This window comes from Cryptomeria japonica, chromosome 5 (genome assembly GCF_030272615.1).
Source record: "Cryptomeria japonica chromosome 5, Sugi_1.0, whole genome shotgun sequence".
Lineage (NCBI taxonomy): Eukaryota > Viridiplantae > Streptophyta > Pinopsida > Cupressales > Cupressaceae > Cryptomeria > Cryptomeria japonica.
The window spans coordinates 43395718-43423193 of NC_081409.1; positions in this window are offsets into that span (position 1 = coordinate 43395718).

Consider the following 27476-nt stretch of genomic DNA (forward strand, 5'->3'; position numbering starts at 1 on the left):
CCCGGTTGAGGTGGATTAAGGAGGTTTCTCCTTTGAAGTGGTATTTTTTTTTGTGCTAAATAAAAGGTCATAGCCATAGTTTTATATTACTTCAAAAAGTTTATAGATTACATAACCATTGAGTCGACCATACCTCCAGACACATTGTGGAACCAACTGAATCTCCAAACCATACAAAATTGGAGCTGCAAAATACTAGCTATCAGGCACTTACATCCACCATATACTATCCTGCCAAAATTAGGGCCAAGTCCTATGACTTCCTAACCTTGAAGTTACATAGGCTTAAGACATAACCAAAAAATTTACTAACATTGATAGTTATTCTTCTATATTAATTAAATATTTTTTTAATTATTTAATTAATTTAATTTTATTCCTCTAAATTAATAATAATCATTTTCTCCACAAACTAATTATTCAATTCCTATCTTAATCACTTAATCATGTGACCATCCCCTTTAAGATTAGTTAAATAATTTTATCATTTAACTAATTACTATTTATTTACCTTGATTAAATGATTTTTATTATTTAATTAAGTTCAATTTTCTTTCCCTAATTAAATAATTTCTTTAAATTATTTAATTAGCTAACTCTATCCTCTACATTAAATAAATTTATTTAATCTAATAATTCAAATTTCCCCAAATTTAAATTTCTTATAATTTTAAATTATATTAATTTCTAATAAATTTGTATGTCATTTAACACTTTTGAAAATCAAATGCAAATTAAATTCAATTTCATGCCAAATTTCCTACAACACGTGCCTAAATTCTAACTACCACTGACTCTGAGTCTGACTATAAATTAGCCTTTTCTAACTAGCCAATCAAATTAGTCAATTAATCAGTCAATCCACTTAACTCTTGATCACCTTTTTAACTAATAAACCAATACAGTTAACAAGTCAAACAAGATTTTGACTAATCTATCAATTCTGTTTAACTGATCAATCAAGCCAATCATCTTTCAATTAGTTCAGTCATGCAACTAGTTCATATTGTAATCATCTCGAATCAATTTTGTCTTAATCAATCTCAATCATTGACCAAATCAGTCTTCAAATTAATCTTAACCGTTTGAATCCTCCTTCCAAAATTTATACATTGAGCATCAATTCACCTTGAACCACAAAGAGAGGCTTGTTAAGAGGTTGAGAATTTAAAGGACTAGTACCTTGAACTGTGAAGAGGGGTTTATTAGGTGTTTCATAACCATTCACATGTATCATATTGATGAAAGAGGGTTTGCGAACATGTGAGGAAGGTCTAGTAGAGCTAAAATAATCAAATAGTTCATAAAAAGGATTATCAACCTTAAACATTTCTTCATGAATAGGTTTTTCTTCAAATTGAATGAAAGGGAAATCCTCATAGAGGGGAGTATTAATGATATTAAATCCTTGTAACCTAAGATCATTCTCTTGTTCCAAAATATCCTGACATGGGGTGTACATTCTAGGAGAAGGGTCAACATCATTCATATGATAGGGATTACTGACTGAAGTGTTGATAGCCTCTTCCTGCACCAAAATGTTATCATGGATAGGATCAATTTTGGGAGAGGGACTAACACTAGACATTAATGCTTCGTCCCTATAGGAAAGTTTAATGAAATAAGGTATAGTGTTATGAGGAGAGGTAGCCATCATATCATTCTTTATCACCAAAGGATCCACATGGGGGAGGTACACTTTACGACAAGGATCAATATTACTCTTCAAAGCTTCATCCTTCAGAGGGAGATCTTTGAAAGTGTATACACCTAAAAATGTTTTGAAGATAATTAATTAAATAAGAAATTATTTAATTAATCCCCCTTCCCAATTTAATTGAATTCATTAGCAATTTGATTAAATTCCCTCGTTCATCTACTTATTAATAAATCAAAGGATTTATTTAATAAGTTCATTTCAACAGTCCCCTTTGATTAATTAATCTGAATTAATTAATCCCCCTCCATTTAATTCATTTATTCTAATCCCCTAATTAATAAAAACAAATCAATTTTATGAGTTGTTGAAAGTTTATTAGCCTTTTCCTATTATTTGAATTTTTAAATTCAAATTATCCACATGCCTCCTAACTTCTAACCACCCCCTAACCTAACCCATTCCACCTAACCCTGGGTTTAACTAACCCTATCCTATCCTACACATCCTAACCTCCTTATCCTAACCTCCTATGGTGTGGATATTCTCCCCTTGAGATACATGGCACTTATGCCACATGTCTCCTCTCTTGGACACTTGCCCTCTTATTAGCAAGGCTCCTTGACACTTGTCACCATAGAGATGACAAGTGTCCCTCCCTCCAACCTCCTCCAATTTCACCCTTGATATCTTCAAACTTAATCTTGATCGTTGATTCCTGCCACCTCACCCCTGGCATTGCGAATCCTATAAATATCCCCCATTTTGGAGCATAAAGGATCCCATCTCATATCAATTTAGGCATTGTTACTATAGGCATATTCATTTTAGCATATCATTTAAGCATTGTTATTATAGGCAATTTCATCTTACATCTATCTTAATTTGATCATTTTCTAGCATAATTGTTGAATCATGTAGCTTAATCAATCTCCATTCTAGCTTAATTGCACCATCATCATAGCTTAATAATACATATAATTAGCTTAATTAGACTCTTGGATCAATCTAGCATAATCAATATCATCTAGTTGGCATATCATATCATTTTAAATCCTCTGTCTAGGTGTAGTCAAGTCACTGGGATTGCTTTATCTAGATCTAAGAGCAAATCCACACTCGCATCTCTTAGGAGGCGATAGGTCACTTTGTCATGGTTTTTCTTTAATTTGCTTTTAATTTTCTAACCATACTTGTAATGATCTATTGAGTGTTTGTGTTACAGTTGTAGGTACCCTACTTCACACACACGACATTTTGGCGCCCACCATGGGGCTCAAAATCTAATTTCTTGGCCTCTCTCATCATCAAATTTTCAATCTCATGGGTCTCTGGTTGGGCCTGTTCCAGAATCTCGTACGAGTACTTTTGCAGTACCGTACGAGTTTCTTTGTGCACTCATACAAGCAGGTGAGAATACTGTTAGTAAGATGAGAGGGGGGGGTGAATCATAAAAACTCACAATTCAATATATTCAATAGATTCAACCTCAACATCGTTTACTTTAATATGCAACCTAGACTGTAAATCATTCAAACTCATAAACTGACAAACTTAAAACATCACAACACATTTAACACCAGATTTAACGTGGAAACCCAAATAGGGAAAAACAACTATGGGATTTCGAACCCACTAAGAAATATACCCTTCTAGAGTATGCTCAGTTAAAAGCCAATCCTGTTACAAATTACATAAACACAGTGCTAGATGTGACCCGGTTAAGGGATTTCCCTTAGATTTGTTAGAATCTTCACTTTGTTAGAAGTGACCTTGTCAAAGGATTTCAAACACTCATTCAGAATGTTATCTTGCTAGAGGATTTACAAATAAGACTGCTAGGTCCACTCGGTTAAAAGATTTCATGTCACTTACAGAATAAATAACAGTAATAAAATATATCTGCAACTTCACATCTAAAATGCTAAAGCAGATTCTATGTGCTCAATGTACTCAAGATAATCTTATCATAAGACTTATCTTGCTTCTTACTGGGCTTCTCAATCTGTCCTTCAATCAGATCTTCAATCTTTTGTGCTCGGTGATCAGTACAACAGCATCACTGTTCTTCTATTTGCCCGCATACAATGTTCATCAACAATTCCTTATTTATAAATAATTCCTAACTGCTTAATCTCCTTGATCACATTTCCCATGATCAATCTTAGCCATCAGATCATCATACTTGACTAGGTTCATTGAATCCTTTGATCTGAAAAATGTTTTATCTCGCCTTGGAACTTGTATTCCTTCCTTGATACTTGTGCTAGGATATGACCGTTTAATCTGTGTTGTAGATCTGACTCTTGTATTTCCATTGTCGTAGATCCTCAACAAACTTCTTGCATGACATACCAATCATCTATACATCTCCAACTCATTGGCATCCTTCATTTAATAATGCTTTTATTCATCCAATGTGTTTTGTTACTGCTCGATTGTTACTCAGTTAATACTGAACTTCACTCGGTAGACATTCTGCCTTCATTAACCGATATCGATAACCTTGGGGCTTACCGACTAGCTCCCTGCTCGGTAACATAGAACAGTATCAAACCTTTACTCATGAAATCTTTTCTCCTTCTTGTTCAGTCAATGAATACACATATATAGGATATCAAAGCAATCATAACAACATAATCTCATCACTGTCTAACTCGGTAATAGTTGCCCATTTGAATAACATATTTTTCCCATTCATTTTCACATTCATTCTGTGTCACTTACCGACATCTTTATAGTCATCAAAACATACTTCTTAGGATATGGCAACATCATACTGAATCAGAAAATCAATTTCTTGATATCAATGACAAAATAATATTATTAAGACAATAATTATCCTTAATCAGTTATATCAATAATCTCCAACAACCTTCTCAATATCCTTATACCAACAGACTTATTGAAATGCCAACAATCTCCCCCTTTGGCATTGATGGCAATACCAACTTTAATGGCAATACCAACTTGATTTATTTCAATTGATTCGGATTCAGATTGCTGTAAAACTATCTGCTGTTAATCCTTGAGCTGCAAACATTTTCTCCCCCTGTCATTAGTCTTCTCCTATCTTCTCCTATTAGTCTTCTCCCCATATGACAACAATGCCAAAAAGTAAAACTAAATCATGATTTCTTCCCCTGTGAAGTAATTTCCTTGTAGTTAAAACATATACAAATGTATCATCTCAATCTCGGTCAGAGCATCTTGTCTTCAATCATTATTTCCTGCACAACTTTAGGCGACCTCCTAAAGTGTGTATATTAGCATCAACTCATAAATAGTATTTTGTAGAGTCATAGAATTGATGCTTTCACCGAACTCTGTCAGTGAGTAGAAGATAGGGGTAGGACCTCTAACTTGCTTTTGAGATACTCAAAAGTGTCCCTTGGTAGTGGCTTTGTGAAGATGCCTGCTATTTGTTCCTTTGAACTAATATATTCCAGCACAACTTTCTTTTCTTGAACTTCTTCTCTAAGATAATGATACTTTATAGAGATATGCTTTGTCTTAGAGTGCATTACCGAATCCTTTGAAATGTTAATAGCACTAGTATTATCATAGAATATAGTTACTGGCTCGGTAACTTTCTCATTCATACCTTCCAACAGTTGTTTGATCCATGCTATATTGGTGTAATTCAATGCTACAGCGACACATTCAGCTTCAACTATTGACTGTGAAATGCATCCTTATTTCTTGCCAAGCCAACTCACTAGTCTTTCTCCCAAAAAGAAAGCTCCACCTCTTGTGCTTTTCCTATCATCAATGTTTCCTGCCCAATCAACATCAGTATAGACTTTTAAGTAAAAATTATTCCTCTTTTGATATACTAAACCATAATCTTCAGTGCCTCTTAAGTATCTGAAAATTCTCTTGATTGTTGTCATATGGGTTTCTTTAGGATCTGTAGAAAATCTTGCAACTATACCTACCACATGTGCTATATCAGGCCTACTGTGAACCACATATTGCAACTTTCCAATCATAGATCGGTAAAGTGTCTCATCAACAGATGCAGATTCATCATTCTTTGATTGTTTACAATTAGTAGTCATAGGAGTACTTATAGGTTTAGAATCCTCCATTGCAAATTTCTTCAAGATTTCCTTTATATACTTGGATTGAGTAATGAAAATCTCATCTTTTATTTGTAGTATTTGTAAACCTATAAAATACTTTATTTCACCGATTAATGACATCACAAATTCTTTGCACATTTCATTTCCAAAGTTCTTGCATAAAGAATCATTTCCACAAAAAATAATATCATCAACAAATATGGCTGAAATCAGTATTCCATTGTCCTCATCATTCTTCATATACATGTTGCTGTTTTCACTTGTTCTCATAAAACCAATCTTGATTAAGTAAGAGTGCAATCTCTCATACCATGCTCTAGGTGCTTGCTTTAGGCCATATAAAGCTTTGTTCAACTTACATATCTGATCTTTATTCTTCTCTTCAACAAATCCTTCAGGCTGTTCAAAATAAACTTCTTCTTCTAGTATACCATTCAAAAATGCAGATTTAACATCCATTTGATATACCTTGAAATTTTTGTAAGTAGCATATGCCAACAATGTTCTTACTCCCTCAAGTCTTGCCACACGCGCAAAAGTCTCACCATAGTCTATTCCTTCTTCTTGAGCATAACCTTTGCAGACTAGCCTTGCTTTATTCCGAATTACCTCTCCTTTTTCATTTAGCTTGTTTCTGAAAATTCACTTTGGACCGATTACATTTTTCTCTTTTGGTCTTGGGACCAGTGTCCATGTTTCATTTTTCTTGATTTGTTCAATCTCTTCTGTCATAGCATTTACCCAATCTTCATTGCTAAATGCCTCTTTTACTATCCTATGTTCAAATTTAGATATCAGACATGTGTTCTGTCTCAGTTTGTTCCTTGTCATCACTGGATCATCCTTATCTCCTATAATCTGACTTGATGCATGATTCCTTCTGACATATTTGGCTAATATAGGCTCGGTAGGCTCTGTATGATCTTCTTCATCACTCGATAACTGGGTATTTTCTTCATTTTCTTCATCAACTTTCTCGGTAGGACTTCTCGGTTGAACATATACAAACTCTTCATAATCTTCTGGTTCTTTGGAATTTCCTTCATCATTTCTTTCTGCAAATTCATCAATTTTCACATTCGCACTTTCCACTATTTTGTTAGATGATTTGATCAAACATTTAAATGCTTTACTTCTAGAAGAATAACCAAGAAATGTTCCTTCTTCTCTTTTCTGATCAAACTTTCCATTTCAGTCATCTTTGTGAACATAACATCTACTCCCAAATATTTTAAAATAACTCACATTAGGTTTCTTTCCATACCAGATTTCATACGGTGTCTTCAAAGATCCTTTCTTCAGTTGTACTCGGTTCAAGGTGTAGACTGCAGTGCTTATTGCTTCTCTCCAAAATGTTTGAGGTACCCTCTTTTCTATCATCAGGGTTCTGGCACAATCTACAATAGATTTGTTTCTTCTTTCAGCTATTCCATTTTGCTATGGTGTTCTCGGCACAGACACTTGTCTCTTTATACCATGATCATTGCAAAATAAGTTAAATTCATCAGAAATGAACTCTCCTCCTCTATTAGATCTTAGACATTTCAGCTGTCTTCCTGTTTCATTTTCAACTCTTGCCTTATACCATTTGAACATTTGAAAGGCTTCTAATTTTTCTTTTAAAAACATAACTGACATCATCCTTGAGTAATCATCCACAAATGATATGAAGTATTTATCACCATAATAACTTTGAACTTTCATAGGACCATAAAGATCAGTGTGCACAAGATCTAAAATTCCTTTAGAAGTGTAGGACTTACTTGTAAAGCTTGATCTTGTCATCTTATCCATCTAGCATCCTCGACACATAGCATTCTCAGGTTTTTCCAAGCTCAGTAGACCTCTTACACGATGCTTATTACTTATTTTGATCAGATTATCAAAATTTACATGACAAAACCTTTTATGCCATAACCAGGTATCTTCTATTTTTGCATACAGACAATTGTTCCGAGTTGAGTCAAGATGAAATGTATTACCTCTTGTTTGAGTCCCGGTAGCAGCTAACTTTCCATATTTGTCATGAACTTTGACAATTGCCTTCTGAAATTCTATTCGATATCTTGTATTGTTTAGCTGTGCTACACTCAACAAATTGTATTTCAAACCTTCAACCCAATATACATCATCACATTTAGCATTTTCAAGAACTGTGATAGATCCTTTACCTTTCAATGGACATGGTGCATCATTACCAAATCTTACATAACCTCCATCATAATCTTCTAATTTAACAAACTTGTGTTTATCACCTATCATGTGATGTGAGCATCCACTATCTATGATCCAAGAATCATTATTATTTATGTGAGATATTAAGGCTTTTTCTTCATACCTTTCTTCATCTGATCCATCTTTGATAGCCACATAAACAACTTCCTCTGTCTCAGTTTCATCAGATTTATCATTGTTGGATTCCTCATCAGCTACTAGGCATGTCTTTCTATCTCTCCTTCTAAAGTCTCGGTGCCCTCTGTAATGATTGTCTTTCTGTCTATCATCTCGGTATTCTCTCTTTTCACTAGATTCTTTGTCAGGGCAGTTAGAAGCCATATGTCCTATTTTATCATAGTTAAAACATTTCAAAGGTAACTTTCCTTTATACTTACCTTTGCCTCTTGGTAACCTTCTAGCTGATAATGCTTCAAACTCTTCTTGCTTTCTGATTTCCTCATATAGTTTGTGTACTTCTTCCATGTTTTTGTGAAATCTTTCACTTGCTCCACTATGATTTCCTTCAGTATACTTATACATTCTACCATTGTAATCATCAGATTCACCAAGATGAAAAGAACTGAATGCAGATTCAACTTTATTTACCAAAGACCCACTGTTATCAAAATTACTTAACTCAAATGCATGTAGCTTACCGATAGTGGCATCCAAGGAGACTAGCATGTTTGGTACAAACCTTAATTCATTAATTGCAGAGACTCAAATGGCATAAGCAGGTAAAAGTGTTCTAAGAAACTTACTTGTTACATCCTTTTCTTCAATAGTTCCTCCTGCTCCTTTGATTTGATTGACAATTTCCTTTAACCTTGTACTGTATTGGATAATATTCTCACCTTCATTCATTCTCATGGATTCAAGTTGACCTCTTAGACTATCTACTTTTGCTCTTTGAACATGTTCATCATCGCTATACACAGATATGAGCTTATTCCACATTGCTTTGGCATCATTACAACCTTCTAGAACATTAAACTCTAAGTCGGTCAATGCAGATGTTATTTCAATCATTGCTTGAATATGTTCTTGCTTTGCCTTTATCTCTTCCATTGTCATCGGGTAGGTGCTCGGTGTAGTGTAACCATTCTCCAGATAATATGTTGCATATTCTCCAATTCCTGATAAGTGCAACTTCATCCTTTTCTGCCATGTGGAGAAACTTGACTTGTTCAGCTTTGGGGCATCCCTCTTATACATCTTTGGATCTTGCCTCAAGTTCCTTTAAACTTTTCTTCCAGAGTTCAGAGCTCTGATACCAATTGTTAGTAAGATGAGAGGGGGGGGGGTGTGAATCATATAAACTCACAATTCAATATATTCAACAAATTCAACCTCGGTAGCCTTTACTTTAATATGCAACCTAGATTGTAAATCATTCAAACTCATAATCTGACAAACTTAAAACATCACAACACATTTAACACTAGATTTAACGTGGAAACCCAAATAGGGAAAAACCACTGTGGGATTTCGGACCCACTAAGAAATATACCCTTCTAGAGTATGCTCAGTTAAAAGCCAATCCTGTTACAAATTACATAAACACATTGCTAGATGTGACTCGGTTAAGGGATTTCCCTTAGATCTGTTAGAATCTTCACTTTGTTAGAAGTGACCTTGTCAAAGGATTTCAAACACTCATTCAGGATGTTATCTTGCTAGAGGATTTACAAATAAGACTGTTAGGTCCACTTGGTTAAGAGATTTCATGTCACTTATAGAATAAATAACAGTAATAAAATATATTTGCAACTTCACATCTGAAATGCTAAAGTAGATTCTATGTGCTCAATGTACTCAAGATAATCTTGTCATAAGACTTATCTTGCTTCTTGCTGGGCTTCTCAATCTATCCTTCAATCAGATCTTCAATCTTCTATGCTCGGTGATCAGTACAGCAACATCATTGTTCTTCTATTTGCCCGCATACATTGTTCATCAACAATTCCTTATTTATAAACAATTCCTAACCGCTTAATCTCCTTGATCACATTTCCCATGATCAATCTTAGCCATCAGATCATCATACTTGACTAGGTTCATTGAATCCTTCAATCTGAAAATATTTTATCTCACCTTGGAGCTTGTATTCCTTCCTTGGTACTTGTGCTAGGTTGTGATCATTTAATCTACACTGTAGATGTGACTCTTGTATTTCCATTGTTGTAGATCCTGAATAAACTTCTTGCACGACATACCAATCATCTATATATCTCCAGCTCATTGGCATCCTTCATTTAATAATGCTTTTATTCATCCAATGTATTTTGTTACTACTCGGTTGTTACTTAGTTAATACTGAACTTCACTCGGTAGACATTTTGCCTTCATTAACTGATATTGATAACCTTGGGGTTTACCGACTAGCTCCTTGCTCGGTAACATAGAACAGTATCAAACCTTTACTCATGAAATCTTTTCTCCATCTTGTTGAGTCAATGAATACACATATATAGGATATCAAAACAATCATAACAACATAATCTCATCACTGTCTAACTCGGTAATAGTTGCCCATTTGAATAACATATTTTTCCCCTTCATTTTCACATTCATTCTATGTCACTTACCGACATCTTTATACTCATCAAAACATACTTCTTAGGATATGGCAACATCATACTGAATCAGAAAATCAATTTCTTGATATCAATGACAAAATAATATTATTAAGACAGTAATTATCCTTTATCAGTTATATCAATAATCTCCAACAACCTTCTCAATATCCTTATACCAACAAACTTATTGAAATGCCAACAAATACTTGTATGAGTTTCTGCTTCTGTGTTTTCAAAACAGATTGCATTTTAGGGTTTTTATGCTTCAATTTGGCTTTTACTAATGCTGACCCTGGTCTGTTTGTAAGTTTTCTATCAGGCTAACTAGTTCTTGCAAGACAATTGTCGAAGATTACGCTTGCCAAAGCTTCATTTCATCAAAACAACATGACTACTAACATATCTATTTTGTAGGTTGCCTAAGAAAAATCAACAAGACTTTGTGTATTCTTAAGTTTTCTAGGCACACTTATTTTGCTAATGGTAAATGAACATCTTGTTTTCTGTGCTTAAGAAGTTGTCTAAAAGGTAGGAGAGTATGCTCTTGTCCATTTGGACAATAAAAAATCCTGAACCTTGAAGCGCTTCTATGTTTGAGATTTTATTACCTTTAGCGGGCTTGTCATAGTGGGAAAAAGTAATCACCTTGTGAGAACAACCCTAGTACAACTAGACCTAAGCTTTCCGAATCGCTCTAAAAAATAGGCCTCTCGGGATTAAATTCTCAGAGGATGGGATTATTTGAGTTTTCTCTTTTGAGATCTCTCATATCGTACATTTAGTAGGGCCTCACAGTCTCAATCACACTTGCATGACTACTTCTTGTTTTGGTGCCTTATTGGGCTACAGGCCTCAATCGCGCTTGCGTGACTTCAAGGGGTAATTTCAAATGGAAACCCTTACTACGAACCCTAAGATAGAAGCTACTTGATTCACCTTCAAAAGGGGGATAATCTTTGTGCAAGAGAGATAGTAACTCTCCCAAGACACTTTCCATATCGTGCCCCCATTAGCATTTGGAGTCAGATAATATGACGTTGAGAATCCATTGTGTGAGGCTCAGCGGCTATATTCTGATTAGCTATTGGGTGTCTACCTAAGTTTGCAAGCAAATATTTTCTCTCTCAACCAACTTCCTTAGGATTTAGCATGTTGTGCTTGAGGTCACTTATCATATCACGTGTTTGTTGTGTCTTCATCCCTGAAATAGAAAATCAGACATCTAAAAACTGGAAAACAGAATCAAAACATCAAACTTCATTGATAAAAAATCTATCCAAATAAAAAATTTCTCTGTTTTGTCTTCAGTCGTACGAGCTTTCTAGTTTGTTGTATGAGAAATCTAGTTTATCGTCTAGTTCTGTGGGAATTCTCGTACGAGTCAGTTTAGTAGAATCTTTTTTGTTATCTTTTGTCATCTGGTTCTATGGTAAGGTTCGTACAAGTTTAGGCATTTGTCATGTGAGATTTCTAGTTTATCGTATGGTTCTATCTAAATTATCGTCTAGAACTGTGTAAATTGTTGTACAAATTTCTATCTCTGTCAGTCCAGAGCTATCTTCTTGCATGTCTTTTTCAGATCTGTCATATTTGCTTGGTCAATTTACAGTGAGCATAAACACTTGATATCTATCATTTTGTGCTTAGGTTGTCTTCTTGGTTCACTTGGTCAAGTTATCTTCTGTCAAATCGGATTCTAGAACTAGACACCTCAAGGTTTTCAAGTATTCACCTTCAACAAGTTCAAGATATAAACATCTCAAAGTGCATCATCACCTCTTTGATAAACTGATCACTCAAAACATAGTTTCTCATTAGGATCTATCATCCTCTATCATGAAACTACAATGTTTGGTCAGGATAACTTTGTCCCACATCGTAGGATATATCATTCCTATTGGAATTGGTATTATCAAAATCATCATCATTGCACTCTAAAACCGAATATCGAAAAACTTGCAAACTTTCAAACACTTGAATTATCACTTATTGAAACAACTTTTAGACAATCGAATACTTGCACAATATTCAACACATGTGTATGCACGTTTTTAACTAGAGCACATAGATGAAAGATCACAGAAACAAAAACAAAAGTATTTGAAATAACTGAATATTATAGGAACATGAAATACCAAAATGAAATACAAGAATCAAAAGAAATAATAGAACACCATCTCAGAGAAATCAAACAAGATCCTAAATTCGATAAATTTATGGAGAAAATATTGGAGGGAGAAAAAGAAAAATACTTCCTAATGTTAGGAAAATCTGGTGCTACACTCCCCCAAGATTTTGATGTAAGCAAATTAAGACAAAAGAGAAGTGACCCTTTTCATGATAACGAATGACATGAGGAGATTTTTGGTAACAAAAAGGACAACACATCAATTCCTGATAACACAAGAACTAATGAGGAAACTTCCATTCCCAAAAGGGATGATGTAGAAATTCTCAACAAAGCTAAATCTAATGAGGACACAAGAAAGGGTCGAGATGATAGAAGAAGAGATCAAGATCATACTAGAATGCAAAGTCATGGTTATACAAGAACAAATCATGTTGATAATCTTATCACAACTCTTACACAAAAAATACAAACACTGCAAACACAAATTCAAGATATGTAGAAAGGAACTGTTAGAAGATACTCGCTTCAAGAAATTTGTCCTTACCCATTCGATAGAAATCTAAACATGATACCATTTTCTACAAGTTTTGAAACTCCTCAATATGATAAATATAATGGAAGCACTGATCCCTAGGATCATATATGAGAAATCTGCACGATGAGTATGGAGTTTTCCCATGAGGATACGTACCTAATGAGATTATTTTCAAAGAGCTTAAGTGGACTAGCTATGGAATGGTTCTCCAAACTTCCACCTAGAATTAGATCATTCTCAGAATTGGTGGATGAGTTTGTTTCACAATACTCTACAACATACAACATGAGGTTACAATGATCGACCTATGTAATACTAAACAAAAGAGTGGAGAACCTTTCATGATGTTTCTACAGAGATGGAGACGGTTAGCTTCACGATATCCTCGTACAGTGCCATAATATGAGAAAATGGATATATTCATTGACAACCTAAATGATCAAATGAGTTATAATCTAAAAATGCAATGTCACCAAAATTTTGAAAAAAAGATTGATAACATAATCAGAATGGAAGAAGCTATGGTAAAGAAGGGCGAGTTGAAGCTATACAAAGAAGGAGTTCATCCTCCTAAAAATAATAATGCTAGCAATAATAACAATGATAAGCCTAAATTCTGGAATAGAAATCAAAATGTCGTCAATGATGGAATAGTGGATAACAACCAATTTTCAATTTATCCAATCACTCAGCAACAACTCAACAAAACAACAATTACCAAAAATAAGCTTTCAACAATTTCTTTAGAAGAAAATTTACAAACATTGGTGAACCACTTGGGTCAGCATTAAAGATGCTTCTTGCAAATAAATTGATTACTTTGCCAAAAGGAAGGAACTTCAAACCTCAAGTAAAACCCTCTTGGTGGAATGACAACCACTATTGCGATTTTCATCGAAACAAAGGACATCACACAAATAATTGTCAACGGTTAAAACATGTCATCCAAGATTTGATTGATAATGGAGTAATAACTATGGATGGACATATGACAAACGAATCTCATAAAACTTTTAAAACTCTGCTTCCAAACTATGAGAAGGGTGAATTGTCAACAACACATAATGGTGAAGGTAAGGCAAAGGTAAACTATGCTCATACATATGATAATGTGGTAAATGTGATTATAGTTAAAGAAAAACAACATCAAGAACCTGCTCATGCTATCACAAGAAGCAAAGCTAAAGTTGTTTTGTCGGTTCCTACCACTAACATGCCATCCACTGCAAAAAAATACACTCTAGTGGATCAATTACAGAAAATGCCTGCACAAATATCCATCTTAGAACTTTTAAAGCTTTCACCTGCACACAAAGAAATTCTTGAAAGAGCATTAGTAGATACAACAATGTTTAAGGATCTTGATATAAATCAATTCTAAACCATGGTGGGACATCTCACAACCCCTCACTGCTTATCATTCACCGAAGAAGATGACATGCCCTTACAATACCCCCATAATGCTCCCTTGCATTTTGTAGTCCTCATTCATAAGATGCGAGTTAAACGTGTCCTAATAGATGGTGGAGTTGGCTTAAACATTTGCTCATTTAGTCTTGTTCATGCTCTAGGTTATTCAAAAGATGTAGTTGATCCCTGGAAAAAGATCACCATCAAAGAATATGATGAAGAAGAGCATTTCTTTAAAGGAATTGTGATATTACCCATCAGGGTGGGGCTTTTGTAGAAAGACACGACATGCCAAGTTCTAGACTTGGACTTATCATACAACATACTCTTGGGAAGGCCCTATATACATGACATATAAGCTGTTCCATCAACATATCATCAATGCCTAAAATTTCCCTACAATGGCCAGGAAATCATGAACTCAGCAGATTCAAATCCATTTCAGTACTGTAGTAATCTAAAATCAGCTCAAGAGGTTATTGTTCCTCATAATAGGGAGGCATCATCTTCGAACACACAATCCAAAGAAAATTCATTTGCCTTAATTTTGTCAAGTATGGAAAAACAAATGCAGCTAAGAGATTGAGGGCATGAAGAATATTCAATATCACAACTACCACTTTCTCCTAAGTCCTATGGAAAACCATCAAATTATAAACAACAACCAATTGTAAAACATCTTCCAATATTTGATGGAGCATTTGTTAGTGCTGGGACCTTATCAGAGGAAACATAAGACAAAGATGTGCTACAATGGCTATACAAGGATGAAGAAGTCCAACAAAAGATCAACAATGTTAGAATACCCACTGAAAAATATGGAAAAGGATTTAATATTCTTTAAAAAATGGGATACACTGGAACAGGTCCTATAGGAAAAAGAAAAGAAGGCATCTTAGAACCTATCCAACTTCATACTCAACATACTATAGACAAATCAGGATTAGGGTATGGACAAGTTACTCTACCATAAGACACATCTTCTAGCCAACAATAAGAGGAATATTAAAACAGACAAGAACAACTTGCAATTGAAAGGGAAGAAACATCTGCCAAGCAACAAGCACAAGTAAATATGAAATGGAAAAAGAAGCAAGCTTCAAATCAACAGGAAAAACAAACTAAAGGCACCTTCCAAGCAACATTAACTCTCAATCAAAACAAGCAATAACTTAGTACTAATCAAGGAGAGCTCATAGGAAGGTTGACAAAACTCAATCTTAGTCCAGAAGAAGCTGAATATGAAAGAAGAAAAGATATAGCAAGAAAAATAGAAAAACAAATCAAACGCTATATGAACAAATTTGTAGATTGCAAGCTACAAGTGAGACAAATTCTAATGAATGGAAATGGGATTCCTATCATTCTGAAGAATTAGTTGAAGAAAATTGATATGAAGAATATGTAGGAGTCGATGTAGCTCACATGTATGCAGGGAAAATGTTAGGAACTAGCGCACTTGAATTAGAATCACATTCGGCTGACTTGGACTTAATCGAGGATGATCAGGAGCTCCTTCCCCAAGGTCATTCTGATGAGAGTACTGTTCTAGACATTGACATACATATTGAAAATTTTGACATCTCTATCATGACCCTAAATACCCTCGAAGTATCTCAACCTGAGGACCCCTTACCTCTAATCCATCCTGAACTTATTGATTGGGAAAATGAGAGACATACTACCATTGATACCTTCCCTAATGACCATGCCATATCCTTATATCTTAATGCAATTGAACCCACAACTACTTTCACTAGGAATCTCAACAACGCATCTTCCAATCAAGTGGGTGCCAAATCTCCTAGTCGCAAAAGTGAAAATAAAGAAAACAATATCAGGTCGAATGCTGAAAACCATTCATTGGCAACACTAGACTACGGAAAAGTAAAAAGAAAGGACGCATCTAATGGTGAAAACCTCCTCGAGGTGCCAACAAATGGGAGATTTGACACTTTACCTGAGCACTATCAAGAAAGGTTATCCATTTTGATCGAACCAACAAAGGCAGTTAACATTGGCACAATAGAGCAACCAAAGATTCTATATCCATCAACTTCTCTATCAGAGCAAGAAATACAACAATATATGGAATTCTTCAAATGACGCCAAATCAATTTTTCCTGATCATATATAGACATGCCAAGGTTGGATCCAGATATTATTATGCATCACTTAAATGTCAGTCTAGGAGCCAAACCAGTTAAACACAAATTAAGGAAGATGCATCCCCATATCGCTCTCCTAGTCAAAGCGGAACTAAAGAAATTACTGGATGTAGGATTCATCAGACCTGTAGCATATCCTCAATGGGTATCCAACATCATTCCTATTTCCAAACCAGATAAAAGTATCAGAGTATGCATAGACTTCAAAGATCTCAATAGTGCATGTCCAAAGGATGACTTTCCTTTACCTAACATTGACATCATTGTGGATTTAACTGCTGGACACTCCATGTTTTCTCTAATGGATGGTTTCTCTAGATACAATTAGATTAAAATAGCACCTGAAGATCAAGAAAAGACAACTTTCACATGTCCATGGGGTACTTTTTATTGGAATGTCATGCCATTTGGATTAAAGAATGCAGGTGCTACATATCAAAGAATTATGACAACGATATTCCATGACATGATACATACATTCATGGAGGATTATGTGGATGACATATTGGCCAAATCATACAATAGAGAAGACCATATAGGAATATTGGAAAAGATCTTTGAAAGGTTAGAAGAGTATAAGCTACGACTCAATCCCAAGAAATGTGCATTTGGTGTCACTTCAGGCAAGCTATTGGGATACATTGTTTCAACTTGGGGTATCAAAGTAGATCCCGCCAAGGTCAAAGCAATCATGGAAATGGAATCTCCCCATAATATCAGTCAACTAAGATCACTCCAAGGATGAAAATAGTCAATTAGAAGATTTTTTTCTCAGCTAGCAGATAAATGCCAGCCATTTACTCATCTATTGCATAAAAATGTTAATTTCAAGTGGGACCATCAATGTGAGGATGCATTCAACAAAATCAAGACCTATCTCATGCAACCACTCATCCTAATATCACCAATTCTAGGAAAGTCATTGTTACTTTATGTATCAACCACCAAAGTATCATTAGGAGTTCTGCTTGCACAACAAGACAATGAAGGAAAAGAACAAGCAATCTACTACATCAACAAAATATTAGTAGGATACAAGATCGACTATTCACCAACACAAAAAGAATGCTTGGCAGTAGTTTTTGCTGCACAAAAATTAAGACACTATCTATTATCTCACTCCATCAAATTGATAGCTAAAATTGATCCATTGAAGTATTTGCTTAGCAAGGCTACATTGATAGGAAGACTAGCAAAATGGATCACGATTCTAAGAGAGTTTGATATTGAGTATGTTGATAGAAATGCTATAAAGGGGCAAGCCATTGCTGACCAGCTAGAAGAGGCACCGCTTCAAGATGATCATCCCTTACAGATTGAGTTTCTTGATGCTGATATCCTAATGGTCACCATAAAAACATGGCAATTTTATTTTGATGATTCATATACACAACATGGATCAAGAGAAGGCATTATATTCATCACACCTCAAAGGTCATACAGTTCCAAAAGCATACAAATTAAGCTTTCCATGCACCAATAAAACAAGAAAATATGAAGGTTTGGTTACAGGTATCAAAATGGCTATAGAATGGAACATTACACAACTACAGGTCTTTGGAGACTCTTAGCTCGTCATCAATCAAATTAATGACGATTATCAAACAAAGGATGAAAAACTAATTCCTTATAAGAAGATGGTTGATGATGTCAAGGAATACTTTGTCGAAATAACTTTTTAGCAGATTCCGAGGACTGACAACAAAGCAACAAACACCATGGCAACACTTGCTTCTCTATTACAGACACAGGAAAATCAAGAGCGTTACGAATTCCTGGTGGAAGAGTTATTTTGCCCTGCACATAATTGTCTTGATTCCCAAACTATATGTCACCTCGTTGGGCATGATTCCTCCCGCTATGGCCAAACTTACACATACCTGAAAGATAATATCCTCCCTCCTTACTTGTCAAAGAACCAAAAGAGAAACTTTATTCGCCAATCCTCCCATTATACTCTCATCATGGATACCCTTTTTAAATGAGGTCTAGATGGTACTCTTTTAAGATGTCTCGAGCAAAAAGAATCTAAGAAAGCCTTAAATGAAGTCCATAATGGTATTTGTGGCACTCATTCAAGTGGTCTTAACCTTTCGAAAAAACTCATACGGTTGGGCTATTATTGGCCAACTATGGAATGAGATTCTTTTCAAATAGCTAAATCATGCAAACAATGTCAGATCCATGGAAATTTAATTCATACACCAGCACAAGAACTTCATGCTTTGGCAACATCTTGGCCTTTCTGCCAATGGGGTCTTGATCTAGTAGGAAAAATAAATCCTTCTTCATCCAATGGTCACAAATTCATCCTTGCAGCTACAAAATATTTCACAAAATGGATTGAGGCAATACCTCTCATCAATATCACATGAAAACAAATTGCTGCATTTATCTTGAACTACATCATATGTCATTATGGCATACCCATGACCATCATCACGGATAATGGGCGACCGTTCAAGAACTAGGATGTACAAGAACTATGTGACAAATTCAAGATCCAACATAAATTTTCCACACCCTACTATCCACAAGGGAATGACAAAGCAAAATCATCAAACAAAACTATTCTAAAAATCCTCAAAAAGACAGTGAATGATGCTAGCAGAGATTGGCATATTCGATTGAACCCTTCCTTATGGGCCTACCGTACTAGTATCCGCATACCAACAGGTGCCACACCTTTCTCTCTTGTCTATGGATCAGAAGCAATACTGCCAATAGAAGTAGAGATACCTTCTCTATGGGTATCATTAAAAGGCCTTATCCCCGATGAAGAACAAAGAGTATCTAGACTACAAGAACTAGAATTGATCCATGAACAAAGACAAAATGCCTTTGATCATTTGAAGGTATATCAACAAAGAATGTGTCATAGTTACAATCACAAGGTCAAACCAAGAGCATTTCAAGTTGGAGAACTAGTACAAAAGGAAAATCCACGAAACCAGTTAGATCGAGAAAAGAAAGGGAAGTTCGAACCAAACTGGTTAGGTCCATTTGTGGTCACAACAGTATTTGGGTCAGGGGCATATCAACTATCAACACAGGATGGGAATTAGCTCAAGGAACCCATGAATAACATGCATCTGAAGAAGTTTTATGTCTGAAAAAATAGAAAAATCCAAAAACAGTCAAAAAACAGAAAAATCCAAAAACAAAACAGTGAAAAAAAAAAATCAAATATGAGAAAAAGTGCAATAAAAACAAATGGTGAAAACCTGGCAAATAGACGCTACCTGTTTGCTAGCTCTTCCATCTATTAGTTCATGCATCCTTCCACTTGCATTCATTTTCCATCAGCACTATTCATATCCACAAATAAGCCTTTGTACATATGCAGGCATCACAACTGATTTCTCAACATGGTTTGGATCATTGGGTATATCATAAGAAGTTTATTTCTAGGCTTGGGGCAAAATCCTGCACCTAGTTGGGGGCAAAATTTTTGATCGTTTTGAGCTTCATCAAATAGGTAGAACAATAGTTAGGCAACTCTTATCAAGCAAAACTGAGACACATCCAACGTTGCAGACAAGATCAAATTATCATCCATCAACCTATCACATATTAGTCTCAACACATCACACCCCTTTTTAATGGATGATATATTTTGGATAATGGTTTTAACACTTTGGTTCAACTTTTATATCTTAATTTTTGCTATCATGATTTCTGAGTGACTCTAGGATGTCTTCGACTAGGGGAACAAGGAAGGAACATGATATTTTTATTGTCTGCTATCTGTAAATTAATCATTAATATGTGCAAATTTGTCTTAGGACATGATCATCAGAGTATCATCAAAGACATTTCTGATTTGCGTATAGAAATGGTTAATAGTGCATGTTTTATGCAAGTCACACTTAGGTCATCTTGGTTCAATTATACCTCGATGCTTGTACTAACTTGCAATATCAAAATCCAGGAAAGTAGTGCTCAGGTCATCATGGTTCAATTATACGATCGATGTTTGCACTCACTTCCCATATTTTAAAAAGCTCAGTGATGACAGAATGCAATAACCCAGTGACTAGTCCGATCATAGCTTTGCATTTAGCTTGCATTTCATTCTTGCATGGGATCACACAAGCTCCTCTTCTCCAAAGCCAAATCTATCACGAAAATCATCAATGCATCATCATAAGTGTATACACAATTAGAATAATGACTCATCTCTCTCCAGATATTGTCGACCCAATGCAAATATTATGCTACCCCCTCCAATGAACCCACATCAGCATATCTGAATCATCCTGCAACCTGATATCAACGAAATGATAGTTCTTTATCCAATCACCCTTATCAATTCTATTAATCAATCTCATCTGATCTATTCTATCATGTCTTATACAGGATGTATCTTTCCTAGAACCAGACGTTATGATCAAGTCTTATACAAGATATATCGTTCCTGAAACCAGACACTTTGATCATCTTTGTCTTATACAGGAGGTGTCATTCTTGAAACCAGACTAAATCTCAATCTTATCAATATAATCAATCTTGTCGAATTTAATCAAGCTTTATCAATCATCACATTAAGAAGCACATCATAGTGATTGAAGAAATCACACTTTCATAAATCAACATTGCAGAAATCAAATAATTTCTAATCAAGACATCAATTTTGCAAAGATCCAAACACTCCAAAGGTCTATTATCTCAATTGATCTTTTGAGGGGGCATCATCGTACCACAATTTATGAATCAAGGTCTGGGGCATCTTATCAAACCAATATCATCATGAGATTATTCTTTGAATCAACGTGTCATCACACCTCGCTTCAAAGAGGCAAAATGTATACACCTAAAAATGGTCTAAAGATAATTAATTAAATAAGCAATTATTTAATTAATCCCCCTTCCCAATTTAATTGAATTCATTAGCAATTTGATTAAATTCCCTCATTCATCTACTTATTAATACATCTAAGGATTTATTTAATAGGTTCATTTCAATAGTCCCCTTTGATTAATTAATTTGAATTAATTAATCCTCCCCCCATTTAATTCATTTATTCTAATCCCCTAATTTAAAGTTAATTAGCCTTTTCCTATTATTTAAATTTTTAAATTCAAATTATCCAATGTCTTCCTAACTTCTAACCATCCCCTAGCCTACCCATTCCACCTAACCTTGGGTTTAACTAACCCTATCCTATCTTGCACATCCTAACCTCCTTATCCAAAACTCCTATGGTGTGGATATTCTCCCCTTGAGACACGTGGCACTTATGCCACATGTCTCCTCTCTTGGACACTTTCCCTCTTATGAGAAAGGATCCTTGACACTTGTCACCACAAAGATGACAAGTGTCCCTCCCTCTAACCTCTTCTCCAACCTCCTCCAATTTCACGCTTGATATCTTTAGACTCAATCTTGACTGTTGATTCCTGCCACCTCACCCCTGGCCTTGGGAATCCTATAAATATCCCCCATTTTTGAGCATAAAGGATCCCATCTCATATCAATTTAGGCATTTCTACTATAGGCATATCCATTTTAGCATATCATTTAAGCATTGTTATTATAGGCAATTGCATCTTAGATCTAGCTTAATTTGATAATTTTCTAGCATAATTGTTGAGCCATGTAGCTTAATCAATCTCCATTCTATCTTAATTACATCATCATCATAGCTTAATAATGCATATCATTAGCTTAATTAGACTCTTGGATCAATCTAGCATAATCAATCTCATCTAGCTAGCATATCATATCATTTTAAATCCTCCGTCTAGGTGTAGTCAAGTCACTGGGATTGCTTATCTAGATTTGAGAGAAAATCCACACTCACATCTCTTAGGAGGCGATAGGATTCTTTGTCATAGTTTATCTTTCATTTTCTTTTAATTTTCTAACCATGCTTGTAATGATCTATTGAGTGTTTGTGTTGCAGCTATAGGTACCTTACTTCATACACACGACAGAAAAAAATATTAAAAATCTCTTCTTGAACTAGGTTATTCTCACGAGTAGAGACAATTTAGGGAGGCGAGGTATTATTAAGGGAATTTTCAATCATATCACCCTCTTTTACCATAATATCATCCTCTTCACCAGTTCATCCCAAATAGGGAGATCATTAAGAGAAGTGTTAAAAATATCTTCTTGCATTATGATGTTCTCATGGGTAGGGATAGTTTTTGGAGAGGGAATAACACTATTTATTAATGCTTCATCTTTAGAAGGGAGATCATTAATGAAGGTATTATTGAAATCATCCTCTTGCCTCAAAATGTCCTTAGTAGGATCGTTAGGAAGGGGGTGAAGCACTAGAAGAAGGTCTAAGGAACTATTAAGATGCAAAGACAAGTCAGCTAAAGGTCGACGTATCATCCTAAGATTTATGACATGGAATGGAAAAAAAATAAATTTGGCAACATGAAAAAAATTGAAAAATGTGCTTTTTTTTTTTGTTTATACCTTGCAATAAAAGAAATAACACAAGTAAAGAAAGTAAATTGAATGTCTAAGCAATTATGTGATTGACTAAGTGCAAGCATATGAACTAACCAATACAATTAATGAAAGTGCATAAGTTATATGTTTAAGAAATGTTTACAAAATGAATGTTTAAGTGCATACAAATTAGATCTAAAGATGAAATTTAGAATTAATGCAAGTGTAAGAATGTAGGGTTCACCAAAATGTAATATATGAAAATGGAATCAGGTAGTTTAGGACCCGATCCCACTTTCACCCAAATGTTGGAATACGAAAGAGCCTAGGGAAGTGATTCACTTTGACCAACTTTTGTGAAAGAGAGTCAAGGAATACTTTTAGGATTTCTATTCTTTCATTGATAGGAAAGGGAATGTGCCAAATGTAGGAGGATGTCAAACTAAGCTAATAGGATGAATGAAAACAACTAGAATGGTAGTAATAATAATTTGATATAGAAGCAAAACTGGAACAAAAGGTATAGATCTAGAAATGGGAATTTTGTGTGCACTTGATACTAAAAAGTGAGCTTGATCTGACTAGACTGGGGCACTGGGTGCTCTATTCCTAGTAGCTGAGCTGATCTAGAAACTGAGTATGAATGAATCCCGTATGCAAAATTTGAAGTTGAATGGGGAGGACCAGGGCATGGGCACCCTAGTCATGGAGGACCAGGACATTGGGCGCTCTAGTCACTGAGATCCAAGTCCTGATTCTAAAAATAGGTAGAAATTGTCCGCTTTGAGTTAAAACCCTAAGATGAGTGTAATGCAAATACTTCAAATCATAAATGCAATATAGATCTAAAGAAACAATGTGAATCTGAAAATATAGATCTGAAATTTAGATAGAGATATGAAAATAACATGAAACAGTACCAAACCCTAAGGAGAGGTATAAGTCAATCAACAGTCGATGATCTCCTTATTATTCTTCAATTTCCATTAATGGTGAAAAAGGTTGATGAAGACTTGATGAATGATGAACTTGTCGTTTGTAGACTTCACATAAAACCTGAACTTTCACTTCACAAGGATCTCCTTCAATTGCTAGATTCAAATCCTCAAATGAGGGAAAGAAAAGGCTTTATATATGAAACCCTAACTTTAATTTTGATAATAGATTGACTTAGAATTAATAAAAATTGACACAAAGAAAGATTTCAACATTATAATACAGCCAAATTTGGGGAGAAAAGACTGGGACTAGAATGGTAGCCTTCTGGTTCGACTGACTTTTTTCCAATTTTCTAGGGATGCAAGATATCGTGATTATAAAGTCAAATCCAACATAGTAGGTCAATCCAAGCTGTTTAGAAATGTGAAAATGTGCCTTGAAGATGGGAATCAGGACTTTATTAGGATTAATTTAAAATAGAATAAAAAGGGGCATGCTTAGGGTTAAGTGTCCAATTTTATAATATGTGAATTATTGAGAGAGGACTTTAGATTTAATTAAATGAATAGTTAAATTCCTAAAGGATCCTTATAAATGCAAAATACAATGGGAAACATTAAGGCGGGTGCTAATCTAAGCATGGAATCAGACTACCCTAATTAGGGGTGTACAATTTACAATGCTACAGGTAAAAGAATATATTTTATATTGAGAGGAAAAATAACACCCACCTTAACTTTCAAGGAGGTTCACCCAACAAAGAAAACCATAATGGTATAGCCCACCTAATTTTTTTTAATTTTTGGCAAGATATTTTCTCATGTTGTTAATCTAATACCCATTAGATTATTATCTTATGCTATTATATTTGACCTTGAGTTTGATCATATGGATGTGAAGATAGATTTGATGCACAATTACTTGGAGGAATAGTTCTATATGTCCCTTATAAATCATTACACTTAGAAAGGTAAATAATTTTTTTTTTTAGCTGAATAAATCTATGTATGTTTTCAAATAGTTTCCTAGGGTGTAATTCCAATAAGTTTCACTCATATATTTTTTATAGTAAGATCTATTAGGTCTAAATTTTATTATTTAAGTTTATACAAATGAGATGGTGATTTTTTTTATTGTTATCACTTTATATATTGATGACATGTTGTCATTTGGTAGTAACAATGGTATGATTAGAGGCTTGGAATCTCAACTTTATTTATAATAAATACTTGGGAGTTTATAAGTCTATCTTAATGGGGAGATTCAAGAGGATAGAGCTAAAAAAAATTGGTTGACTTTGAGTATTGTAATTTTTTAGCATTTATTTTAGTCAAATATGATGGTTAAAATTTAATACCCTGCACTTTTCTCCTTCTTTTTCGACTCAATTTGACTAGGAGATCCTCAGTTCTATGACTATTATAAAAGTGACATGCTTCAATTTAATTTTTTTATATACCTAAACCTCACCTAATTTCACCTAGATAAATCCCCAAGAATGGTCCTTATTCTCATTCCAACTATTCATTATCTCAAGTCAAATTTGCGACAACAAACTTAACCCAAGTTAGCTCCATGAGTGTAGGAATGACCCTAAAGTTTCAAATTTTAAATTTAGAATCTAATCCAAAGACAAATCCCTCCAATTATATTGTATGGGTTGAATTTAAAGATTTAAACATATTAATTTACATGCTAAAGTATTGCATATAGGGACAAACCTTAACTTATTAAACCACTAAAAAGACATTTGGGAATCACACAGAGAGTACAATAAAGAATCAATATTGCATTATTAGATTGTATTATCAACTTAGACATCAATACATATTTGTTTACTATGGTTGATCATTTGTTTCATACCATAGTCTTTTGAACAAGGGTTTTACCAAAAGAGAACACTCATAGGCTAGAAAGACCCTAATCATTGCCTTTTGAGACTACCCCTTTCGAACACAAATTCTAAGCATTAAGGTGAATAGATTCTATGAATCAAAATAAAGAAAGTCAATTCCATGTTCAATGATTATATTCATCAAATATACAAGTGCCAAGATCATTTAGATTGTCATGAAAATGGACTTGAACAATAGATAGATTTTTAAAATGTGTGTGTGTCCAATTATTTCTAAAATATTAAAAAATTATTTTATATTCATTAAACAATTTAAAAGAGTAAATAAATATTTAAAATATTTACCATAAATTTTATTAGAAAAAAAAAAGATTTTGTTTTCCTCTTCAAACATCTAATATAAAATTATTTGATCTTTTAAAATTCAATAAAGAGTGTGATGTAACAGTAATAGTATTACTCATAAGTATAATGTTAAATATTTTTTACTTTCTTGTTCTCTGAGTTTTCATGCTTTTCTCACTCCTCTCATCCCCCTTTATTTATATTGGGTCTACAATTTTACATATTTTATGATTCCTTTGGTTCTCTTCATCTTGATGATGGATCACGAAGTGTGATCCAAAATGTTAATGCAAAAATTATTGAACACAATTGAATCCAAAAGCAATATTCTCTTGATTTTATGAATTGTGAAAACCTCTTATCGCCGAAGTATAATTATATGTGTGTGTGTGTGTGTGTGTATGTATATGTATATATGTGTATATATGTTTATATGTAGACACACACACACACACACACACACACACACACACACACACACACACACATATATGTGTATATGTATATATACATATACATACATACATACATATCTATGTATGTATGTATACACATATACATACATATACATATGTATATGTATATGTATATAATAACATATTAATATTGGTATCACAATAAAAATATTTTTTATTATAATTATATTTATAATTAAAAAATTACTTGTCCAATATTATAAGGTTAATCAAAGAAATAAAGGTTTAGGAAACTATTAAACTATTTCTAAATATATCACTTTACTCCTTATCATATATTGACTATTTAGTTTTATTATTTTTAAAATCTATTCATAAATTTGTTATGTAAGGTGGAAAAATATTTTAATATGAATGAGATGTTTTAAGAGATATAATTTATTATATTCATTTCAAATCAAATTTATTTTTTAAGGTCTTGTAATATTTTTTTATTAGTTTGCAATTTATTGATACTGATAGTAAATAATAATCACTATTTTTTGATTAAAAATTAAGAATTAAGTGTAGTCACGTAAATCTGTACATTTTAATTAAATGAATATTTATTATTTATTTGATTAAAAACCCACTAGCCAACAGTTAATTAAATTAACATTTAATTAATTTATCTTCAAACATTTTCCTATTAATTAAATAAATTATTCAATTTATTTTAATTAATTCATTA